General features: G+C 38.0%; 1 protein-coding gene and 1 pseudogene across 14 annotated transcripts in view; both read left to right on the top strand.

Annotated features, from left to right (window-relative positions):
• Nucleotides 1–25,708, top strand: part of FHIT (fragile histidine triad diadenosine triphosphatase) — a 1,470,752-nt gene that overhangs the window by 304,521 nt on the left and 1,140,523 nt on the right. The window lies entirely within an intron of this gene.
• On the top strand, nucleotides 16,360–16,433 carry LOC131764721 (U4 spliceosomal RNA; annotated as a pseudogene).

Genomic DNA, 25,708 nt, shown 5'->3' on the forward strand with positions numbered 1-25,708 from the left:
ACCATTTTCTTTGCTCATACATGAAGAAGCAACTCCTCATTTGTGAAAGTTTTATCATGAGGTTGCAACGATTCAGTCACATCTTCGGGCTCCACTTCTAATTCTAGTTCTCTTGCTATTTCTACCACATCTGCAGTTCCTTGCTCCACTGAAGTCTTGAACCCCTTGAAGTCATCCGTGAGGACTGGAATCAATTTCTTTCAAACTCCTGTTAATGTTGATATTTTGACCTCTTCCCATGAATCACACATCTTCTTACTGGCATCTAGAACGGTGAATCCTTTCTAAAAGATTTCCAATTTACTTTGCCTAGATCCGTTGGAAGAATCACTATCTGCGGCAACTGTAGTCTTAACAAAAACATATTTCTTAAATAATGAGTTGAAAGTCAAAATGACTCCTTGATCCATGGTCTGCAGAATGGATGTTGTGTTAACAGGTATGAAAACAACATTAATCTCATTGTACATCTCCATCAGAGCTCTTGGGTGACCAGGTATATTGTCAATGAGCAGTAATATTTTGAAAGGAATCTCTTTTTGGAGCAGTAGGTCTCAACAGTGGGCTTCAAATATTCAGTAAACCATGTTGTAAACAGGTGTGCTGTCATCTAGGCTTTGTTGTTCCATTTATAGAGCACAGGCAGAGTAGATTCAGCATAATTCTTAAGGGCCCTAGGATTTTTAGAATGGTAAATGAGCATTGACTTCAATTTAAAGTCAGTGACTGCATTAGCCCCTAGCAAGAGAGTCAGCCTGTCTTTTTTTTTTTTTTTAAGATTTATTTATTATTTATTTTATTTATTTTTGGCTGCGTCAGGTCTTAGCTGCGGCATGTGTGATCTTCGTTGAGGCATGCAGCCTCTTCATTGTGGTGCGTGGGCTTCTCTCTAGTTGTGGCATGCAGGTTTTTCTCTCTCTAGTGGTGGCATGCGGGTTTTCTGTCTCTAGTTGTGGCACACAGGCTCCAGGGCATGTGGGCTCTGTAGTTGTGGTGCACAGGTTCCAGAGCATGTGGGCTCTATAGTTTGCAGCACACGGGCTCTAGTTGATACACATGAGTTCAGTAGTTGTGGCACGTGGGCTTAGTTGCCCCACAGCATGTGGGATCTTAGTTCCCTGACCAGAGATTGAACCCCCATCCCCCACATTGTAAGGTGGATTCTTTATCACTGGACCACCAAGGAAGTCCTCAGACTATCTTCTGAAGCTTTGAAGTCAGACACTGACTTTTCCTCTCTAGCTATGAAAGTCTTAGGTGGCATCTTCTTTCAATATAAGGCTATTTCATCTGCATTGAAAATCTGGTGTTTAGTGTAGCCACCTTCATGAATTATCCTAGCTAGATCTTCTGTATAACTTGCTGCAGCTTCTATATCAGCACTTGCTGCTTCACCTTGTACTTTTATATTATGGAGAAGGCTTCTTTCCTTAAACCTCATGAACCTCTGCTAGCTTCAAACTTTTCTTCTGCAGCTTCCTCACCTCTCTCAACCTTCATAGAATTGAGAGTTAAGGCCTTGATCTGGATTAGGCTTTGGCTTAAGGGAATGTTTTGGCTGGTTTGATCTTCTATCCAGACCGCTAAAACTTTCTCCATATCAGCAGTAGGGGTACTTTGCTTTTTTAGCATTTATGTGTTCATGAAGTAGCACATTTAATTTCCTTCAAGAACTTTTCCTTTGCATTCACAACTTGGCTAACCATTTGGTGCAAGAGGCCTAGCTTTTGGCCTCTCTCAGCTTTCGACATGGCTTCCTCAATAAGCTTAATAATTTAGGGCTTTTGCTTTAAAGTGAGAGATGTGCGACTCTTTCTTTCAATTAAACACTTGGAGGTCATTGTAGGGTTATTAGCTGGCCTAATTTCAACATTGTTGTGTCTCAGAGAATAGGGATGCCTGAGGAGAAGGAGAGGGACGGGGGAACTGCTGGTCAGTGGAGCAATTGGAACACACACATTTGTACACTGTCTTATATGGGTGCAGTTTGTGGTGCCCCAAAACAATTACAATAGTAACATCAAAGATCATAGATCACAACGATAATAGTGAAAAAGTTGAAGATGTTATGAGAATTACCAAAATGTGACACAGAGACGTGAAGTAAGCAAATGCTATTTGAAAAATGGCACCCATAGACTTGCTCGTTGCAGGATTGCCACAAACCTTCAATTTATAAAAAGTACAATATCTTCTAAGCACAATAAAGCAAAGTGCAATAAAATGAGCCATGCCTGTGTTCATTTCTCCTCTCATGCCCTCACTTCCCTCCTTACCCAGCTTAGGTGCTATGGTCAGTCTCTCCTTTGCTTGTCTCTCTGTGTCCTGTTTACTGGCATGACTCTGACCCTACGTCCACTTTGGACCTGAGTTCAGTTGAATGGAGAAGAACACAAAACTATGCTGAACAGCATTACTTTGAGTTTATGTCCACAAGTTTCAAGTGTATCCTCTGCTCTACTTAGCAATCCTTCATCATTTGCTTAATACTTCTACTCTGTGAGGCAATGGTTTTACACCTTCACCTGTACCTCAGACCTCCAACTCCCATCCCCAATTCTCCCCTCAGCTGATTCCTTCACTTCATTATTCATTGGTGAAATAGAAACAATGAAAGTAAATGACCTCATCTCCTCCAGCAAATCTGCACTGACTGTGTTTCTGCACCTGCTGTCTTGGTCCAGCTTCCGGTTCTCTACATGAACTATATGGAACCCTGTAGTAGCTCCCTATCATCCTCAGAATAAATCCAGTCTCTTTGCCATAGCCTCAAGGCCCTTCAAGATGTGGCTCATGCTTGTCTTTCTCACCATGTCTACTATTACTCTCTTTTTCTGTCCCCGACTTCTGGTCACACTGGTTTTCTTTCTGTTCTTCGTGTATGTCAAGCTTATTCTCACCTCAGCATCTTTGTGTTTGCTGTTGCTTCTGTCTGGAAGTCTTTTCCCCTAGATATTTCTATGGCTTGCTTCTTCTTCATTACATTCAGGCTTCTGCTCAAATGTCTCCTCAGAGAATCCTTCCTTGACCACTCTGCTCACAATCGTTGTCCTTCTCCCCCATCATTCTCTGACTCTTTACCCTGCTTAATTTTTTTCCATAGGACTTAGCACTACCTGACATAATATTATAAATTTGTGTTTATTTGTTTATTATCTGAATATAACTTTATGAGGGTAGGGATTTTGCCTGTCTTTTTTGCTTCTGTATCTTCAGGGCCTAGAACAGTATTTAGCACTCAATATCTATTGATTAAGTATTTGACACTTTTTTTTTTTTTTTTTTTTTTTTTTTTGCGGTACGCAGGCCTCTCACTGTTGCGGCCTCTCCCTTTGCGGAGCACAGGCTCCGGACGCGCAGGCTCAGGGCCCGTGACGGGCCCAGCCGCTCCGCGGCACGTGGGATCTTCCCGGAGCGGGGCACGAACCCGTGTCCCCTGCATCGGCGGGCGGACTCTCAACCACTGCGCCACCAGGGAAGCCCTGACACATTTTTGATAAATGAATATTTTTATTTTTTAAATTTATTTAATTTATTTATTTATTTTTTGCAGTACGCGGGCCTCCCACTGTTGTGGCCTCTCCCGTTGCGGAGCACAGGCTCCGGACGCGCAGGCTCAGCGGCCATGGCTCACAGGCCCAGCCACTCCGCGGCATGTGGGAGCTTCCCGGACCGGGGCACGAACCCGTATCCCCTGCATTGGCAGGCGGACTCTCAACCACTGCGCCACCAGAGAAGCCCGATAAATGAATATAAAGTATAGTGACTATTGTGGCAAAGGCTCTTTTTATTTGTCACTCGGTTACTATTCTGAGGCAAGGACGACTCAGTTCTCTTACTACTTTTCTCTATTTGAAAGATTGGGAAACCTTTTGTGCAGTGTCCCATAATATCATTGGGCTTTCATTGGATATAAACACATCATTTACATATTAATTCTGCCTTTGTTCTTTTATCATTAGCCCATAACAATTAAAGGATACCATTACTCTGCCTCACTATGGGTTTTTATGATGTCATATCAAAGTCTCCATTAATTAAATCATTTAATAAATTAAAGCCTTATTCGATGACATTATCTTTCAATGACGAATCATCTCCACTAAAGAGCACAATGGCAGACGTGGGACAATTTCAGCATTAGGACATGCCAACCTAACAGCCAGATGTGCTTATTGACACAGTGAAAGTTAAAAACTGCCACTTTAGGTGATTGTTTGGTGCCAGTGACACTGCGAACAGGACAATCGATGGGGTAAAAAAAGACAAACTCAGGCACTGCTATTGGAAGGTCACAGCTCAATTATCAGATTGTCATTTAGATTCTTTAGAATGTTAATTGGATAAAATCACAAATTAAAAAATAAAATGTTTGGAGCTATAAGACTGTGTCTTCGGGTTTCGGTTCAAGAGAGATTGATGTGCAGGGTAACATTCAAACTTCTTAATTTATAATGCAAGGTCCTCATTTAACTGGAATGTGAATTGGAGTGGAAGAAAGTAAGACGAAGGTAGGGAGACCAAGAATACTAATGTAATTATCTAAGGAAGAGATGTTAAGAGATGGGGTTGGGAAGAAGAGATGTAGGAAAGGAGGAGACAAGATGAAAGCTGCATCATATGGAAGTAAAAAAAAATGGGGGAGAGTGAAGTACAGCAACATCAGAGGTAGATGACAGATGGATTCTTTTATATTCATGTTACAGGTAAAGACATGGAATAGTGGACTGGCCACCTTAATTTGGAAATTTGTGTGTGTTACTTGTGTAAGGATTAATTAATTACCTTATAGCTTTAAGAGAGTATGGTTTGCTAATGTGTCTGAGTGACTTATTGAGAATAGCTAAATTGTGAGCTTAAGCTAGATATAGTCATGCCTTCTGTGGCATGTAGACTTGGTACATTTGAATAATTCCTGACTTTTGGGAAAGTTTAAATCAATCTCATGGTTGAACTAAAGCCAAATATACCAGGAATCACAACAAGCATAAAGATGATTCATTCTATGTGTCAATAGACAAAGATTTTTAAGTTGCATGTGGAAGAAGAAACAGTTACTCTCTCTTTACACACTGTTTATAAGGAATACCCCTATTAAGAATAATGGCATGGGAAGATTTAAAGAAGATAGATGGAAATTGATATAATATACCATGCAAATAGCTTTCAAAAGAAGGCTGGTGACATTGTATTAATATCAGACAAAATGTACTTTAAAAAATGTTATTACAGATAAAGAAAGTCATTACTTAATGAGAAAAGAACAATTCACCAAAAAGATATATTAATCCGGAACCTGCATTACCTAGTCACATCATTTCAAAAATATATAAAGTGGGCTTCCCTGGTGGCGCAGTGGTTGAGAGTCCGCCTGCTGATGCAGGGGATACGGGTTCGTGCCCCGGTCTGGGAAGCTCCCACATGCCGCGAAGCGGCTAGGCCCATGAGCCGTGGCTGCTGAGCCTGTGCGTCTGGAGCCTGTGCTCTGCAAAGGGAGAGGCCACAACAGTGAGAGGCCGACGTAACACAAAAACAAACAAACAAACAAAAACAAACAAACAAAAAATATATATATAAAGTAAAAATTGACCATATCACCACAAGGTTTTGAGAACATAGGTAATCATAATTGGGAGGGTTTTTAAAAATATTTATTTATTTATTTATTTTATTTGGTTTTGCCAGATCTCAGTTGCAGAAGGTGGGCTCCTTAGTTGTGGCTCGTGGGCTCCTTAGTTGAGGTATGTGGGTTCCTTAGTTGCGGCAGGTGGGCTCCTTAGTTGCGGCAGGTGGGCTTCTTTGTTGTGGCATGCAAACTTAGTTGTGGCATGCATGTGGGACCTAATTCCCTGACCAGGGTTCAAACCTGGCCTACATTGGGAGCACAGAGTCTTAACCACTGTGCCACCAGGGAAGTCCCCATAATTGGAGGTTTTAAACATTTTCTCTAAGACACTGAAAAATCAAATAAACTAAAAAAATTAGAAAGGATAAAGAAGATTTACATAACATAACTGATTACCTTGATTGAATAGATATACATAGAACTCTGAACTCCTGAACTCCACTACCAGAGAATATACACACATCGAAAGCCTTACCACTGATGGCTAAAAATTATATTTCCTCTTATCTTGGAAGAAAAAATATTAGGAGACCAAAAACAAACAGACATCAAAAACTTTATACATTTGGAAACAAGATCATACTTCTAAATCTTGTCAAAGAAAAGTGATGATAGAAATTAGTTGATACTTTATTTTAAATCTTGTGGGTTACAATTAAAGAGGTACATAAAGGAAAATTTATAGATTAAAATGCATATATTTGAAATGAAGGAGGACTGATTATTAGTGAGTTAAGCATTCAACCAAAAAGTTATAAATAAGATAGCAGAGTAAACCAAAATAAAGCGAAGGGAAAAGATAATACAAAGTACTGCAAAAAGAAATGAAATAGAATACAAAGGAATAGCAGAGAAGATCGACAAAGCAAAGGATGATTCCTTGAAAGACTAACTAAACACATCTGGCAAACTTGATCAGCTACAGAGACAAAGACAGAAGGAAGGAAAGAAAGAGTAAGAGTGACAGAGAGAACACAAATAGGATTAGAAATGAAAAGAGGGACCTAATATATGTATAATAGAGAATAAAAGATCAAAAGAATGTACTATGAGTACATGGTAATATATTTGAAAGGTACATTTTAATAAATAGGGGTGCCCAATACATTTATGATACACCCATTCTAAGCTCATGTCACAACAGGAGACTGAGAAACATGATTTCTAACTGAGTTTGAATAAATGAATGGAAGAGAAAATCATTCACTCATATGAAATGTATTTATGGACATCTGCTATGTACTGGGAATTGTGCTGGTGCTACCTTATATTTTCATGAGGGGGATGGACATTAAACAAATCATTACAAAAACAGATATTTACAGTTGAGGTAAGTGCAGTATAGGAAGGGTCAGAGCATTTAACAGGGAACTTAATCTTATTTGGGCAAAGGGCAGATTAACAAAGGTTTCCCGAAGAAGTGACGTTTAATCTGGGACTTAAATAATGGGTAGGAGTTACCCAAGCTAGAAGGAGTTACAGGGCCCAAAGACATAGATCATAGAGTGGATGGTTAGAAAGGTGTGAAAATCGGTTTCAGCAGTTGCCTTTGGAATATGGTAAGGATTTATACAAGCCAAATACATTAAATTCACACGTCTAAGTAGAGCACAAACATATTTCCCCTTCTTAATAGCTTTATGTAGATGCTTCAGAATGTAATCTGTAAAGAAAGTATTAAAACAAGGATGGGAAGGAAATAAACCAGCTTCATTCAGAGTAGTGGTTGCTTCTAGCGAAAGGAGAGCAGAAGAGGCTTCTGCATCCATCCCTTGTTAATGGTGATTCCCTTCCTGAAAGGAAGGATAAAGTAAGCCACAATCATGAGTGTGCTAATTTCTTTAAGTGTTGGCCTTATCTGAAATGGAGACCTCAATTATTAAACATCAGGCAGAAAATCACAGAAGAGAAACTTAGAGATGCTATTCTGAAGGGAGCAGTGGTTTAGACAGTACTACTCAAAATGTGAAGAGGGAGGTCAGACACTGAGAGTAAGGATTTAGGACTGCCTTGTCCAGCACAGTAGCCACAAGCCACATGTGGCTATTGAGTACTTGAAATGTGACCAGTCTGAATTGACATACAGTAAGTGTACAATACACATTGGATTTTGAGGACAGTATTAAAAAAGAATGTAAAATATTTCAATAATATTTTTTATTGAAGTATAGATGATTTACAATATTAGTTTCAAGTGTACAACATAGTAATTCAATATTTTTATAGAGTTTACTTCACTTAAAATTATTATAAAATATTGGCTATATTCCCTGTGCTGTGCAATATATCATTATAGCTTATTTATTTTATACATAGTAGTTTTTACCTCTTAATACCCTACCCGTTTTATGCCCTTCCCTGCTCTGGTAACCACTAGTTTGTTCTCTATATCTGTGAGTCTGTTTCTGTTTTGTCTTATTCATTTGGTTGTTTTACTGGGTTGGCCATAAAGTTCATTTAGTTCTTTCCACAAGAGTGTATGGAAAAACCTGAAAGAACTTTTTGGCCAATCCAGTATTTTTTAGATTCCATGTAGAAGTGGTAACATATAGTATTTGTCATCAGCAGTATTTTTATATTGATTATATTATATGAAATGATAAGCTTGTGGATATATTGGGCTACATTAACATATTATTAAAATTAATCTCAACTGTTTCTTTTTACAGTTTTTAACATGGCTACTAGAAAGTTTAAAATTTCACATGTGGCTGACATTTTATTTCTGTTGGACAGTGCGAGTTTAGGAACTTTTATAGCAATTTGGCATTGCCACAATATCCAAGTCTTTGTCTCATCAGCCCACAACATATTGGAAAGGAATAATACAGTCAACTAGTATTTCATCACAGATAATTAGTGAACTGCTGCTTGAAACCATTCATATCTTCCAAAGTGTTTAGCCACTATGCTTACTATAGGAAGATACATATATTGTCAATTTCTCTGAGGTCTGTGAAATAGTCCAAGGAGGCAACTGTTAAATTGATGTGGCCTTCTGAGTATGAAAAAAGTGATTGATAAAGATGTTATCATATAACCCTTCAGATTTGCTTGTATTTATTTTCAATTATATAGCTTGTATATTGGAGTTGGACAGAATATAATAAAAACTGTGGTAAATAATACATTTTTAAAAGTCCAATTGAAAGACCAGTTTGGCATCAACTAGTTTTTTTCTTTTTTTTTTTTTTTGAGAATTGAAAAAACAGGGAGTGGGGAAGCTCATATCTCAAATTAGTTACATTGCAGCATTGATAATATACTTATAATTGTCTTCCTTAGATTTTGTTCTATAAAGTTGACTTATTTTTCATCAGAATGGGCTAGTTAACATTGGACTTGGAATTGGCACAGGTGAGCTTGTGATTTACAGGGCAATTTTTCTCATCAAAACCTGGGCAGAACCATTTATTTTAAAACCAATATTTATTTTACAATGGGAAGATGGAGCGGATTAAAGGGGCATAAAACCATGATAAATCACCCAATCTTTATCCCATAGAAAATCTTTTAAATGGCTCTTTAAAGTAATGGCAGTAAAACCGTCTCATAGAGTTTGTATTTGGATGGCTTTCTAGCATATGGTATAGTCATGTAGATTAAAATCTAATTAATGAGGAATTTGTAAATATTCAGACGTGGTCTGTGTGATTCTTTTTCAGTGAAAAGTTAAATGTGTTTTTTCCGTAGCCAAGTTTCTGAGTCTTGCCCATGAGTAAAGGGAATCCAGCCTCAAAATTTTAGCTGTTTGAAATCAAAGGCCGAAGAAACGAAATATATTTTAGTCTTTTTATTTAATAATCAAATTTTATATTAAATGCTTAAGAACATGTTTATCTATGTTTACTATAGATTATTACACAAGAAAGGAATTTTTATAACATCTTGTTTGATTTTTGGTTCCCATTTATATCTTAGGTTACAGTAATTTCTATGGTTAAAAATAATGGAGTTAAATTTCTCTAATAGTATTCTTTAACGCTATTCTAATGATAAGTGGACTTGTATAGAACTTTTGGACTGATTAAAAAATGCTAAAGAGTAGAAAACATTTGAAATAGAGGAGATCTGCTTGTAATCATGGTGAGTTTTACAAACGGGGAGTCTGTGTCCTGTGGATGTTCCATTGTGGGTGTTCTGTCTCTACCTAACTGAAGACTCCAGGTCAGCAGTTGGCAAACTTTTCTGTAAAGGACCAGAGACTAAATGTTGTAGGCTTGTTGGGTCCACATTCCAACTATTCAAGTCTACTGTTATTGGGTGAAAGCCACCGTAAGTAATATATAAATGAATGGGTGTGTGTACACTCTTTGACCCAACAATTCTATGTCTAGCAGTGTTCCCTAAGGAAATAATCAGAGGCTTTGGCAAAGAAGCATGTACAAGAGTATCTGTCATGATATTACTTTATGACATGGAAAGCTATTTATGGGCCCTGTTTAATTAAAAGAAAGTAGCAAAACAGAATGTAATATGTGATCCTACTTTGATATAATGTATGTACAAACCCATGTATTAGTTTGGATCATGTGAAATTAATGTTAAATGGCTGTTTTTTATCTGCAAAATGGAAATTTTATATGGTCAACCTAAGAAAGAGACTGAAAGATTATCCACCTGTAATTTCTTAGGTGGAAGAAATAGAATAATTTTTATTCTACTCTTTTTCATATGTTCATTTGTTACAAGGAATATATTTTACTTCACAGTGAGAAAATGATGCAGGTTTTTTAGGACAAAAGAAAGATTTTGCCATTCAAATTGTGGGTACATAGCAGTGGGAATGCAGAAGGCATGCGCAGGTAGTCCTCTCTGGAGGAGATGTGTCTCCTGTGAGGAACTAGGAGCTTTGTTTGGTTGGCAAGGCCATTCCTGTAATGGCAGTGCATACAGGGAGCTGCAGCCAGTGCACGGTGTGTATTTTCTCCCATTGGTTGACTCCATTCCCCTGATGCCGTTTAACTTTCAATTCATCAAATGGACTCCTCTTGTTCAGATTGCTTTCACATCAAATTGCTGTCTGATTAGGATTTGGCTTTGCATGGAGGACATCTTCAGGAAGGGAACGTTCTGGTCGCTCTGACGTCTGTGCAGCAGTTATATTACAAATTGTAGACTTCTACTTCAATATTTTAGGTTCATGCTGCTGGACTCGTGAGCTTTGTTTCATGAAGTCCACCTCCTGAGAGAGGGATTCTGTCTTGTGTGCTGAGAACCCCAAGGCCCAGGATGCCAAAACCTAGTGAAGGAACTTCCTAAGGTATAGATGACCTTCAGTTGGGTCTCTGGGGAGGGAGCCTGCTGCCCTTCCTCAGATGGCATTCCACATTTCTGCACAGTAAGTTGCTTGAGTCTTTTCTTATTTGAAACTTTGCCCCTTTCCAACTCTCAAGTTCTGCAATTCTTCATTTTTTCTCTCTTCAGCCCTTGCTTGCTCTGTTTTCCTCACTGTTTCTTGTCACCTGGCAGAAACACAGTGGGGAGAGACGGGTACACAAGAGACATTTTGCTGCTGGTATTTAACTTTCTCCTGAAGTTTTTGTTGGATGACATTGATTTCTAGTGCAAAGGGCGCTCAGCTTTGGAGCAGATCTGTAGAGAAATAGAGTCCCTCAGGCCTGCTGTGAGGCTAGAATTCCCTTGTCCCAGCAACAGGGATTGGCATTTGTGTGAGACGGTGGGACATGCGCCTGATGCTGGGAACTTCTTGCAGTGACGATCAGCATGAAGAAAAGCAATGGATCATTTCTCCACCTGATGGAGGCAGACATTTTGTGAGCTCACATGTTTTTCTCATCAGACTCTGAAAGGGCATTTTACTATATTATGATACAATGTTCAAACTACACATTAGGGGTAATTTCTGCCTTATTTGGAGCACCAGTCAGAATGATCTTATCTCCATCAGAGGAAATGAAGAGGCCTCTGTTTCTGACACTACTTTGTTAAAGAGAAAATATTTTCCCAGGAGGCAAAAGTTACTGGCTAAATACAGCCCTAAATCAAAGATCTTTTCTACCAAGAACTCGTATGTCAGCTTTCTTTTTCATAAATTAATAAGGATCTGTGGAATTTACATTTCCTACAAATTGTTTACCCATTTTCCCTTTTCATAAGGTGAGAGAAGATCCTAATTCAAGATACATTCTGTCACTTTGGAGGCTGATTGGGGATGAGAGTTTTTCTGTATTCAAAGAAATCCCCAAAACAATTGGTAAAACTGCTTATAGAATTTGATGTTACACATCTTGAGGAAGATTTAAGTCTGAAAATTTAAAAGACTTCAATTCACAAAGTGTTGATTGCATCATTTTGCTTAGTAATACAGTTAAGTCATTTTTAAAAAGTCAAGTGAATACGTTTTGGCCTCATCAATGAAATGTACCAAGAACCATAAAGTAGTGAAATGGTGTTAAGAAAAACAACATTTAATTTTTTCTTTGTATTCTTTGTATTGAAAAAAGTGAAAATTACCCTCTTTCCCTTTGAGTTCATGCTACAAAAGCTTATAAATTTTATGTTGGGTATTCAGATGTTTATGTGAGGGGAGCTCAATGTATAAATCTGAATGCTAACAATATGATGATTAATTTTAGAAAATTGTCAGTCAGCAGACATGCTGGGCCTAGAATAAGATGATTCATTTGCTATATAGGCAATATTGTATGTTATTAAAAAATCAGGGGATAGTCATATAGAAAGGGGAAAAATGAATGGATCAATAATTTAATTTAGCTCTGACCTGGCTAAGTTCTATAGCATGGTTCATAATTTTTCAATGAATAGACCCTTAACATTTTACATATAGTGCCTCAGTTTTGTATTGATCTTCCCTAATGTATTTTTCATGTCAAAAAAGGAATAAAAACAAACAAAACACACTGTTTAACAAAAACACATTGTGTCGTTTGCAAATGTTAACCAAAATATGACAACATATTGGCATTATTTATTCTGTTTTCAGAACTACTTTTTACTTGGCGAATTTAAAAATTTAGGGCTTCCCTGGTGGCGCAGTGGTTGAGAGTCTGCCTGCCGATGCAGGGGACACGGGTTCGTGCCCCGATCCGGGAAGATCCCACGTGCCGCGGAGCGGCTGGGCCCGTGAGCCATGGCCGCTGAGCCTGCGCGTCCGGAGCCTGTGCTCCGCAATGGGAGAGGCCACAACAGTGAGAGGCCCGCGAACCGCAAAAAAAAAAAAAAAAATTTAGAAGAGAAATGGGTAGTAAATGAATGCAAGTTCATGGAGTTCTCTCTTAGTGAATAGATTCTTAGCTTCTCTGCATTACTTGCTTATTAAAAGTGGAACCCCTGATGTACTATGTGTAGTGTGTATTCCATGGAAAATTATTAATTTTTAATTGAACTAAGTGAGTGCTTGGACAAGGGACCCTAGCTATTAATCAGGAAGCAAGTGATTGACTGATGTTCATGTTCATTAATTATTCAAGGAAGTTCAATTTTAAGGTCTATAACAGTAGAAAAAAGTTTTTATAAGTGAGTGTGTTTGTGCTGGTACATTTTAGTACTATATTTATTTGTTAATTTAACAAATATTTAGTATGTGCTATGTGCCATGCAGTGATGAGTCAGCGATGAGCAAGCCCAAGGGGCCCTGTACTCACAAAGCTTCCAGGGCAGAACGTAAAACAGAGGGTATATCAGTGCTGTGTAGGAGACTCAGTTTTGCTTGACTCCCCTGTATGTACAGAAAATGATTCTTCTCTGCACAAATTTCCTGAGTCTCCTGGAAATTCAAGCTATTAAATTCTAATTACCATCTGAGACAATATTTTCTTTAGAATGAGAGAATCATAGTTTCTAAGAGCTGAAAGAGACCTGTGAAGTTGTCTGGCACTGGATGCTTTTGTTCTCCGGCCTCAGCCTGGGCCTGTCCAATGTCAGGAGGGGGAAGTGTACTCATTCATGGGGTCATTTCTGGAATGTGTGGATTATTTCAAAGTTCTTCCAAATAATGAACTGAAGCTTATTTCCCTGCAAAATCTCTTTATCGATTCCAGTTTTGTATCTTGGACAAAATCATCACATCTTATTTACCTATTATTTGGAGTATGTATCACAGTTTTCCATATATTTCTGTGATCTTTTTATTATGAATATGTTACCCCTGTTAGATGCATCCTGACAACAGAATTGTGTCTGGTTTTGCTCACTGCTATTTTCACTAGCACTGTCATAACACTAGGCAATGAATGAAGGAACGAATGTTTTATCTTGTTCCAAAAATGCTTCAGGGAGGAATACATAGATTTAAACCATACATCTTAGTCCATTAACTATTTGACAACTGTTATAGTTCTTTTACTTCAGTTTTTCTCATCCTTAGGTTCAGATTCTCCTTCCTAACTTTCTTTACATGTGACATGGTGTCCAGCCAATTATACTGAAGTCATCTCCTTCCTAATGCCTCCCACTTTGTTAATATAAAAAGAAAGTGCTGGTCTCACCACGAGGTTTGGGAAAGGCTTCACAGACGAGGTGCAGATTGACCTGTGCTGAGTCTTGAAGAAAAAGGAAGTGTTCTCCATGTCAGTGAGGCCAGAAAGGGCACTTTTAAGGTACACTGAGAACAGTGGTACCAGAATGTTCACCCACCTTGCAGATTTCCATTAGGTCACCTAACTTCCTAGTTAGATCCTCTTTGGGGAATTTTTGCTCTTTTCTTTCTGTCTTCCTCATGAACTTCACTATTCTTTCACCTTGATCACTTCCTTACCACTACACCGCAAAGCTTGAGGCAGAGCTGCCCGAGGTTTAGAGCTTACTTGAGGGAGTTAGTCTGTATTCAAATCCGGGTTCAACCCATATTTTGCATGGCCTTCAGTGAGGTAGGTACTTCTTTGAGATTTAGCATTTTCTTCTTTCAAATGGAGAAAATAATAATACCTTATAAAATAATTGAATTATCAGGTAAATTATATGTGAAGTGCCTGACCTGTAACTATTATTCCCCACTTCCCTCCCTGGGAAACTCCTGCTGTAGTTCACTTCCGCTGGTATAGCTATTGGTCCAGAGGCCCCAGCACATGCACGTGGCTCAGACATATTTTCCACAGAAACCCATCAGGTGTTAATAGTGGCAGAGCTATTTCAGTTTCTTTCAGGTCCTCAGTCCAATGGATTTACATCTTCACCTTTATTTCTTTCATCCTCCAGGCTCCTGGGGTCCAGTAATTTTTTACGTTTTTTTGGTAGGACTGTAAAGGAATCAGATTTGACACATTTTCCTCTGATTTCTCTCCTTTCGGGTCTCCATTTCTCCTGGTATTGCAAGAGCCTGGATTTCTCTGATCTTGTCTCTCTCAGCTTCATCTGGGTAATCAACATAGTCATTTCATTCTGGTCAAGATTTCTCTCAATAGGTTTATTGCAGATGGCTGCAGCTGCAATCAATGTTTACAATCTGATGACAAGTTGGAGATTAAGGCTTGTCATCACTATTTAATTAACCTCAAATTAAGCGCTTTCCGGTCCCATTCCATGCCCTTCCGCAAGCCCAGGAGAGCTTCTAAAACAGTGCTTGGAGTCTTGATAGATTCGAGGTCACATCACTGGAAAGCAGGGGCTGATTTAGCTGTGACTCTGAAGAGCAATGCTATTTGATTCTTAAGTCACTTGCCCGAGGGCTGAAGCTAGGTAGCTATTCAAAGTCTCTATTAAATAGAGACGGGAAGAAAGGAGAGCATTTTTCTAATTCTAGGAAGCAGGTCGTCTGTGAACTGCAGAGATGATGAGACAAAAAGTATTCCAGAGACAGAAAAAAAAACTCTGTTCTTAATATTTAAAAACAGCTTTGTTTTTGTATCACAGAAGTAGTATATGTTAACAGCAAAATTATACGTGGTAATTGTAAAAGGATGGAGAAACAAAAGAAGAAAGTAAAAATCATACAAATTCCTACTCTCCATACCTGCTTTTAAGGCTTACCCGAGCTGTCCAATCTGGTAGCCACTAGCCACATGTGACTCGTAAATATTTAAAATATGACAAGACTGAATTGACACCACGTGCTAGAAGTATAAACTGCACACCAAATTTCAAAAAGAGAATTTAAGCTATTGTTATTTTATGTATGTTGGATTAATTAAAATATATCTTTAAATGAATTTCATCTTTGACTTTTTTTTCATCTTTGACTTTTTAAAATATGACTACTAAGTATTTTAAAATTACATATATTTCTATTGGACAGTGCAATTTTAGACATTTTTCTTACATCAAAAATTTTTTTAAAAGAAAAGTTATTCTACATAAAACTTTGTATCCTCCTTTTTCAGTTAATGCAAATATGTTCATGTCATGAAATATATGATATGGCATTATCTTTAATCATTTGTAGTATTTCATTATATGATGTGCCTAAATATATTAATCCAATCCACTGTTGCTGAACACTTAGGTCATTACCATTTTAAAAAATTTCAGATTATTCATAACATACTTATAACTATAACTTTGGACTCATCCTTAATTGTGCTTTAGGATTTGTTTCTGGAAGCCGATTAGCCAAGTCACTTGCTTGTGGTGTTTAAGCAAATTGCCATGTAGAAAGGTGGCACTGATTCATACTCAGTCCAGTGGTTTATAATAATGCTCATTTCGCCTCATCTTTATCCACACCAGATATCATCATTGTTCTTAATTCTTATTGTAATGAGCAGCACTGTTATGGGTTTGCTCAGCAAATTATTGAAAAAGTCTTAGTTTTAAGCTTTGTGCAGTGGTAGTATCGTAGCAGTGAGGTTTATCTGAGGCACGATTACTGCTAATTGAAAAAGTCTTAGGCTTGGTAGCTTCTATCCTGGTCCTGCAGATACTTCAGATGATTTTCTCTTATCCATCAATCATTCTTTTATCCATCCACTCTTGAGCATCCATAATGTGTCCAGCACTGCCCAAAGATTGGTAGAAGACATGGTATTTGATTTTAGGAAATCCCTTATATTTAATATTTAAGTTGGAAAAGAAAGGAAGAGAAAATAAACAGGGCAAGGGCCATGTGAGTCTTATTTACTACAGTATTTCAGCACCTAAATAGAGTGTCTGGTACGTGGTAGACTCCCAGTAAATATCGTTGAATGAATTCATGACTAAGTGTATGCTAATGTTTGCATAAATGATGAAGAAAACAAAATAAAGGGGTAATGATTTTAAGGTAGGGACAATAAGGGAAAGCTGTCTGCCTCCTGTCTTAACCCAACAGAAACCAGAAGGCGTGAGAGCTGCAGAGGGCTGCAGAGGAGAGGCCACCACAGAGCAGATAAAGGGTCTGCAGGGGCAAATAGAGGATAACCAAGACACCAGCTCTGATACCTGCCCTCTGGGGTAGGGCACTCACCCTTTCTGAGTTTGGTTTCCTCATCTGTAAAATGTGCATAATTATACCTACCTCAGAATGTTGTATTAGAAATAAATGGAGAGCACTTAGCACAATGGTATTTTCTTTACTTGTGTTCATTAGTGGCTTAGCTATGTCAGTTTCTAAGCATCTTGTTCATTTATCATTTCTTATAAGTTATCAGAAGGAAAAACAGAGAAGAAACTTACCCCGATAGACCTGGACCTTATATTTAGACTTGAAAAGTTCTACACCCCCCCAGTGAGGTAGCCGTTTGCGTTCTGAACTGTGCATATCAAACCCTTATACTCTGGTTAAAAATCCATAGAATTTTTCATGTAGTTGGATAATTAGGCCACATGCTGTTCGCTCTGCTCAAAAACGGTCATTTAAGTGTCCTTTTATTTTTTTTGGCATCCACTGAGAAGTTTAAATAGCCACTGCCAGTGTGATTTCTATATGCTCTTTAAAAAATGCTGAAATTGAAAAGAGTTTAATAAAATTGCTACACTGTTAGCTTTAGCAAGCTGTCCCAGACATAAACCTGAGAAAACAAACCCCAAACCCCAAAGTAAATACTTCTATGAATCGGGGACTTTCACAAGTGCTCCCTGGAGAGTGTAGTTTGACTCATATGGAGTTAGTTGACAAGCAAGGGTGGAAGCTAGCAGCTTCTGAGGTGATTTGAGTCCTTTATTCTCCTTTAACAGATATCTGTACTAAATATGGGTGGCAGCATTTGGAACTAAGGGACCCTGAAGTATCATCTGCCTAATTCTTATGTAGAAAAATGAGTAGTGCAATAGTGTAAAACAAATGAATATATTTCAGGTATATGAACGTTCTTAAATTACCAGACCCTTAGGGAATATAGTTATTAAATGAATAAAGTGTCCAATAAGAGGAACAGCTTATATTTTATTCAGCCTTTACAAGGTCCTAGTCACTATTCAAAATGCTTCATGCATGTTATCTCATTTAATCCTCACAGCAGCCCAAAGAGTAGAGAGTGTTTTCTCCATTTTGCAGATAAGGAAACTGAGACTCCGAGAAATAAAGCCAAGTGATTACAGTCTCATGTTTAGAAAGAGGCAGAGGCAGGGTTGAAACACACAGCATTTCACTCCAGAGCCTGAACTCTCGCAGCTGCTGTTCTGTACTGTTTCTTTCTTAAATGTTTATGGGGTATGCTGAGAGTGTGAGGAAATCTTGTTGAAGATAACAGCTCAGGTAAGCTCGTGTGGGATATTCAGGTACAGTTTTTATTCCCATAAATTCCTTGCAGATTATAGACATGTTCCTTGGTTTATTACTAGAAAACACCTTCTTAATTGATCTCAGTATCAAATCTATTGCACTAATTAAACGAAAGGAGTTTTATGGCCAGTGTAGCAAGATGTTTACCGAATATTCTGTTCATGTTCATGATTTTTGATTTTTAATAGCCAAATGTTATTTAAAAATGTGACATATTAGTTACATCATGTGTTGAAATGTATCCTTAATTGTAGTACTTTTATTGACTGCGAGAGGATGCAAAGTGGATTCCACAATTTTAATTAACTGTTGCTCCTCTGACGTTTCATTACCAGTTTCAGAAGTGATAAAAGGTGGCAGTTACCTATGAGAATTTTTCTATAAAGAAGCTAAGATGGAGGGATGTTAGAGTTGTCTTGGTGATTGAGAGGAAAAACAGAGAAAGAAGAGGATTGGCTATTATCCTCACATGTTAATAACATGGTCAGTAAACAAAGCTTCTGTTATTTTAGGTAAATTTTAAAAATTTGAGCAGATAAACAGACCAGTTGAAATAAAAAATAAAGAAATCACTTAATTCAACTATAATTTTTATGCTGCAAAAATAGTGTCTTTTTTCTGAAAGTGAGAATTTCTCAGACATCACATATCTTTCCCTTAAAGAGTTTTTGAGGATTTTCAATGAGTCAGAAGAGGCAAAAATGTGAAGGTCAAAGATAATGGGTCCCTATCTAACACTGGACAGATTTGCCAAGAACCCAGGACACATTTTTAAAAATAAATTTATTTGTTTGTTTATTTATTTTTGACTGCGTTTGGTCTTTGTTGCTGCACGTGGGCTTTTTCTAGTTGCGGTGAGTGGGGGGCTACTCTTCGTTGTGGTGCGTGGGCTTCTCATTGCAGTGGCTTCTCTTGTTGCGGAGCGTGGGCTCTAGGCATGCGGGCTTCAGTAGTTGTGGCTCACGGGCTCAGTTGCTCCGTGGCATGTGGGATCTTCCTAGACCAGGGCTCGAACCCGTGTCCCCTGCATTGGCAGGCAGATTCTTAACCACTGTGCCACCAGGGAAATCCCCCAGCATACACTTTTATTTCCTTTTTATGGTAAAAGCCAGAGAGAACACTGTGGAGTTTAAACACGGTTTTTGAATCTGGTGCCCACACGGGAAGATGAAGGTAAGGAGGCCAATTTATCCAGCAAATGTGCCCAAGCACATAATTACCTCCCTTGGTGTCTGTCGATCCTTTACCACATCCCCCGGGAAAATCTCTGGGCAGTCCTTCCAAGTCATTTTCAGAGATCTCATCATGGCAGGTGAGCTTATTTATTTATTTCCATTTTGAGAGCTTTACCTTTCCAGACTCCCTTTTAATGTTTACTTCTTGTATAAAGAATGGAGACTGCGGGCATTTCATTACCAGGTATCTCCCTGCTGCAGGCACTGCCTGGAGAAGTTTCCCTCTGTTTGGCTTGCAAGCCTCATTTATTTTCCCCGAGCTTTCTAATCTGGGCAGAGCCCAGCGGGCGGCATTATTAAATTACCATTATTACACTGTGTTGTCTTGGCACGATCAGGGACTGAGTTGGAAAAGTTCGTGTTGGGCAGGGAACACATTTTCTCCCCTTCTCGAGCTGCCCCCAATGGACCTTAGCTGACTTTCTGGGTCTGTGTCAGCATCAAGATTCTGTGAAGTCAAAGCAAAGATTTAACCACATTTGAGGCATTTCTTCTAATCAGTGTAAAGAATGGGCATTCCCCTTTTAAGTAGGTTGCTTTGATTTGGGATCAGCTGGACAATTCATGACTGTAATTTTTTTGATTGGGGGGGTAACATTTGACATTCAAATTTATTTGACATTTCAGAAGTTATAATGTCATTTTAAAAGCTCTAATATAACTAATATATTTGCATGTAATTCATTTGCACAGGCTTTCAAAGATTGTCTATTCTCAGTAGAGAAGTTTTAATTAAAGATGTTTTATTGCCACTCCAAGCATCTTTAAATTAAGGCACTGATCTTTTCTGTTTTTCTTGCTCACGTACTCTTGATAGTCAACCTAGTGTTGTCTGCAATGATAAAAGTTATTCTTGTCATATTTTAAGCATTTTCTTGTTCATCACTGTGTCACCAATGGCTGTACAATGCTAGCACATAGTAGGTACTCAGTACATTCTTATTGAATGAGTGTTTCAACACTGCCCATGCACTGTATATTCTAACCATTCTGGAATATGTTTTATCACATGCACTCTGCTTGCTCCCACCTTAGGAATTTTACCCACCACTGAGAAGTGTCCTTTGCCTCTCAAATCTTAAGCACTTTTATATTCCTTATTTGTGAGTTTTCTTCTCCTGTCCCTGTCCAAGCACAATTCCTGGTATATATATTAGGTGCTCAATAAATGTCTTAATGAATACATGAGTTATTGAATGAACACACATGTATAGTTAACCCAAGGAAAAATTATGTGTGACATTTATAAACCACTTTTATAACATGTTACAACAATTTTAGTTTTAGGCATTCACTAAAATGATAAAAAGTAAGTTTGAAACACCATTTTTCTTGTCCAGTCCTTGACTCAAAACTCTTCAATGGCTCTCCATTCCCTTTAGCAGTGGTTTTCTAACGATGAGAGTCTGATCATGGGATTATGTCTTTTCCCAGCTTAAAACCCTTCAAAGGTTTCTCACTGCCCTCACAAAAAATATGATTCAAATCTTTAAGCATGGCTGAGAGTTCTACCTCTCCAGCTAGAGTCTTCCCCAAGCTCCCTTTACTCTTTCACGTTTAGATCATATGGTTCATTAAACCTGTAATGTTTCCTCTTCTCCAGGGCCTTGGCACTTTGGGTGCCCTCTGCTCCCTCTTCACCCACCTCTTTCCTTAGCTGAGTGCTATTTGGCTTCAGATTGGTCTCGTTGTCAATGTCGCCTTCTCCAGGAGGCCTTTACTGTCCACTGCCTGCCGCCGCCACCACCATCACCCCTACCTGCCTCTACTAGTTGAGATAATTTTCCTGCTTTGTATGCCTTGCAGATATTTTATCAATAGAATAGAATTATGTGGGGTTTTTTGGCCAAGTCATATGAAGTATTAAGTTAATGGAATTTAAATTGAGAATTTCCACAGTTTTAAGTTTTCCTCCTGTAGGTTTCTCTCAAACATTTTTGTGGCTAACATGACCCTCTCCCACCCCCTGACATGCACAACACATTTATTGTAGGCAAAGTATGCTAAGTGCTTCATATACATTTACTCATTTGCTCTCACACCAGCCTTATGGTGAATACTGCTATTGTCCCCCATTTTATCAGAAAAACTAAGTTCAGTGACATAAGAAACTCACATAGCTGATGAGTGGCAAGTTGAAGTTTAAGTCCAGGCTGTCTACACTCAATCTCTGTAGCCCAAAGCCCAACCCAAAGCTAGTGATTAGACAGTAGTAAATAAATACCCAGCAGGTATTTGAAAATAGCCTTGTTTTTGTGCTGGGTATCTTCCGTTTATCCCTTTATACCTACTTTCTACTCTGTTCTGTGCCTGGGAGGTTCTCCTCTGTTGGCTTTATAAATGGGCTCCTCCCTTAGCCCCACATACTGCATTAACCCTTGGTTTCCCCACACCATTACCACACCTTTGTAAAAAGTTCTGCAGCTTACCCCAGTTGAGTGTTTTGTGGATACTCTGTTTTTGCCCAGATCCTAATTGATACAGACAAAAAAATTTTAAATTAAAACTGTAGTTACGGTTGTGCTTTTATATTTCTCATACAGTATGGAGTAATGTTAGCTTTTTTCTACTTTGTCTTTAACTTTTTATAATGGAATTGACGATTGTCATAGTTAATGCAGTCTTAAAAATGAGAGACATGCCACACTCTTGTGCAAAGGGCATGTTTCCAAGGAATTTGTAACCAGTTTGGAAACAGGCCTACAGAATATTTTCTAAAATCTTTAGCCTGCCATGAGGCCTCTTGCTTTTACTGTGTGTGTGTGTGCGTGTGTGTGTGTGTTACGTGAGCCTCTCACTGTCGTGGCCTCTCCCGTTGCAGAACACAGGCTCCGGACGTGCAGGCTCAGCGGCCATGGTGGCATGTGGGATCCTCCCGGACCGGGGCACGAACCCGCCTCCCCTGCATCGGGAGGCGGACTCTCAACCACTGCGCCACCAGGGAAGCCAGGGCCTCTTGTTATTTGACAAGAGTTTCCCTTTCTGCTTTTCCCCGCTGAGCACCCTTTGCTTACTTTAAAGCTGGGCTGCAGGTAGTGTCCCAGCCACCTGGTCCAGGATTGGTTTAATGTCTGGCTTTAAAATAACTCATTTTACTTACTTAAATGAGTTTATATATAAAGAAACTCACATAGTGTTCCATAAATGGAAAATAAAATCCGTTACAATAAATAAGGGAATGAAACTTTAAGGGGGAATATAACAAAAATAAAACGATGCTATTCATTTTAGCCAAGTGTTAGGAAGGTGTTTTGACATGTTAGCACTAATTAATATTTCTCATTGGATGAATTAGAAAGATTGAAAGAGAATTGAAAGGGACATAACTTTATTAGTCTTTGTTTTGTCCTGTCAGTGACCATCTAGCACCAGGGTTCCATGCCCTGAAGTCTGAGGATCACTGGTATAATCTGTTTTTCCCTATGATGTGAGCTTAACCGGAATGCTTTCCTCCTTCTAGTTTCCTTTTCCTGATCCTCTCCATCTTTCTTTTTGAAACTTTCCTTCACCCTCTTAGCCTACACAAGTCTCTCGTCCGAACTTCCTGACATTTATTGTCTGCCCTACTTATGTTGGCTTCTGATTGTTAATGTTTTGACCTGGTATTTCAATAGCTCATATTTTGTGTCTTGTCTCCTAAACACTGTAAAGTTCTGTCTCCAGGAATAAACACTGTGACCTGTGCTTCTGGAACCCCATATTAATTAAATGTTCATTATATAATATTCTGTTTATAATATGTATTACATTATATAATATATATTATTTATATATAATATTTATATAGTATTAAATAATATATTATTTATATACTATATATAATATATATTTACATATACATAATATATATAATACATATTATGTAATATAATGCATATTATAAACAGAATATATAATAGCCCCATATATAATTAGAAGTTCATTAAATGTTTGCTGTGTTGAATGAATTTGACCCAAAGTAAGTTAAATGATGTTTTAACAACTATGGATATAATTCACAATCACAGTATGATTTTATGTCTGGTTGGGATGCACAATTTGTATTTTTGCTTCTTCTTGCCTTCATAGAAATTACATTCTAGAAGGAGATAAAGATAATAAATTGATACACATATGCATATTATAATGTAATGTTAAGTGGTGTAAGGAACGTAAATCAGCATGCATTGTTAGAGCTTTGGGTTGCTTTTTAGATTGGGAGGTCAAAGAATACCTCTCTGATGAGGTGAAATTTGAGGACAAATGTGATTAAAGTTACGAGGAGGGGGTACATATGACTATTTGAGGGACAAGCATCCTAGCTAGAAGCAATAGTAAGGCCTGAGGATCTGAGTTGGGACTGTGCTTGTTGGAGGCCAGTGTGGGGATGAGAAGGGAGCAGTGGGACATGTCATTGAAGAGGTGGCAGGACTGGATTGCATAGGACCTTTTCAGCCATGGTGAAGCTTTTAGATTTTTATTGTAAGGGAAACTACAGGAGGACTGAAAGGAAAGACATAACATGGTCTGATTTATATTTTTAAAAAGTAATAGTTTCAGCTGCTCTGAATAGAAGAGGCTGCAAAGGACAAGAGAGAGGCTGAAGAGGTGGTCAGTTAGGAAGACATGGCTCTGTGCCAGATATGGTAGGGGTGGCTTGGAGCCCAGTGATAGTAGTGGACAAGGGGAGAACTGGAAGGATTGGGAAAAATTCTGAGAGGAGAGCCAACTGTGTTATGCCTTCGAATTTATTTACTACTGTACAACGCTTTCAAAGCAGCGTTCTCCGTTGGTATTTATTTTCATCTTATAATTCTGTTTAAGGCAAGTTTTTTTCAACTTACCAAATATTCTTTTATTTATACTTGCTTTTGGGATAACACTTAATGACTAATTAGTCAATAAAAACCAGAGTTCTATCTGGGGCAAGAATGTGTTCCCGTGGTGAATTTATTTATCCATCTTTTTCAAAAGTAATTTCATTTCTGTATTCGTTCTTGAATACTGTGTCATTTCCCAAATGACTGTTTGGGAGGTGGAATTTTTTTATGCTATTCTAATTTTGTATCCTCTTCCCTCTCGTATCCCCATCTGTAGTTTGTATTACAAACTTTATCAGACCACTGCACGCTATGATAGCTGTCGTCACCATGGGGAGAAAATGACTAATTGAAGCTGCTTATTGATATAATAGAGCAGGTTGTGACACGTGGTGAGAATACGGGAGTGATGAGCTCCAGCTGATGTTATGTAAAAATATTCAGCCATGAAATATGCACTTGTGGATGGCTTTTTGCAGATGTCTGCAGAATACAGATAATCTGTATTCTGAGGAGATCTGCAAATTAAAGATCTATATGACCAGTTAGAATTATAGCACAGTGAGGACAGAGTGGTGCAGTAGGCAATGATATAGCCTTGAATCTTGGGTAATAATAATTAAAATCTGCCTATACTTATAAGCAAAAGTAGATGATATTTACCCCCAACCCCCATTTCAGAGGGAATGGATCAATTCGCAGAAAAGTGATGGTGAACTTTTGGATATTTTGGAATCCCTTCAATGCAAGATATATTGGTATCATGAATGGAAGTATAAATTGGTACATTGTCTTTGGAAAGCTGTTTGGCCATGACTATCAAAATAAAATGCACACAACCCTTTGACCTAGCACTTTCATTTCTAGTAATTTATTTTAGAAATATAGCCACTAGATGCACACAAATATCTGTACTAAAATATTCATCATGGCATTTTGTTTAATAACAAATGATTTTAAATACTCTAAATGTCCAAGAAATAGATTAGGTGAATAAATTATGGAATATTTATGCACTGCAATATAATTACGCCTTTATAAAGCCTGTATCAATATAGAACCATCTCTAAGTGAAAGAAGGGTTAGAATATGCTATTATTTGTGGTCATAGAAATGTAAAGTATATGTATATATATTTATATATGCATATGTGGAAGATTGCATAAGAGATTTTTAAAAGCATGGGTCAGAAGACATTTTTCAATGTACATTGCTACTTTGGTATTATTTCCATTAATTACTTCTTGTATGTATCATCTATTCAAAAATTATAAGTTAAGAAAATTATAGGGGTGGTATATTTGTATGTTTTTACTCCCCCCTTACATAAAGATGTCTTTGCTTGATTCTCTGCTGTATTGCACCTGACTTCTCTTTTGAGAGTTTTCTTATAATTTCTATTAGAACACCTTTTATTAGGATATCATTG

The sequence above is a fragment of the Kogia breviceps genome, chromosome 10 (assembly GCF_026419965.1).
Source record: "Kogia breviceps isolate mKogBre1 chromosome 10, mKogBre1 haplotype 1, whole genome shotgun sequence".
In the NCBI taxonomy this organism is placed as follows: Eukaryota; Metazoa; Chordata; class Mammalia; order Artiodactyla; family Physeteridae; genus Kogia; species Kogia breviceps.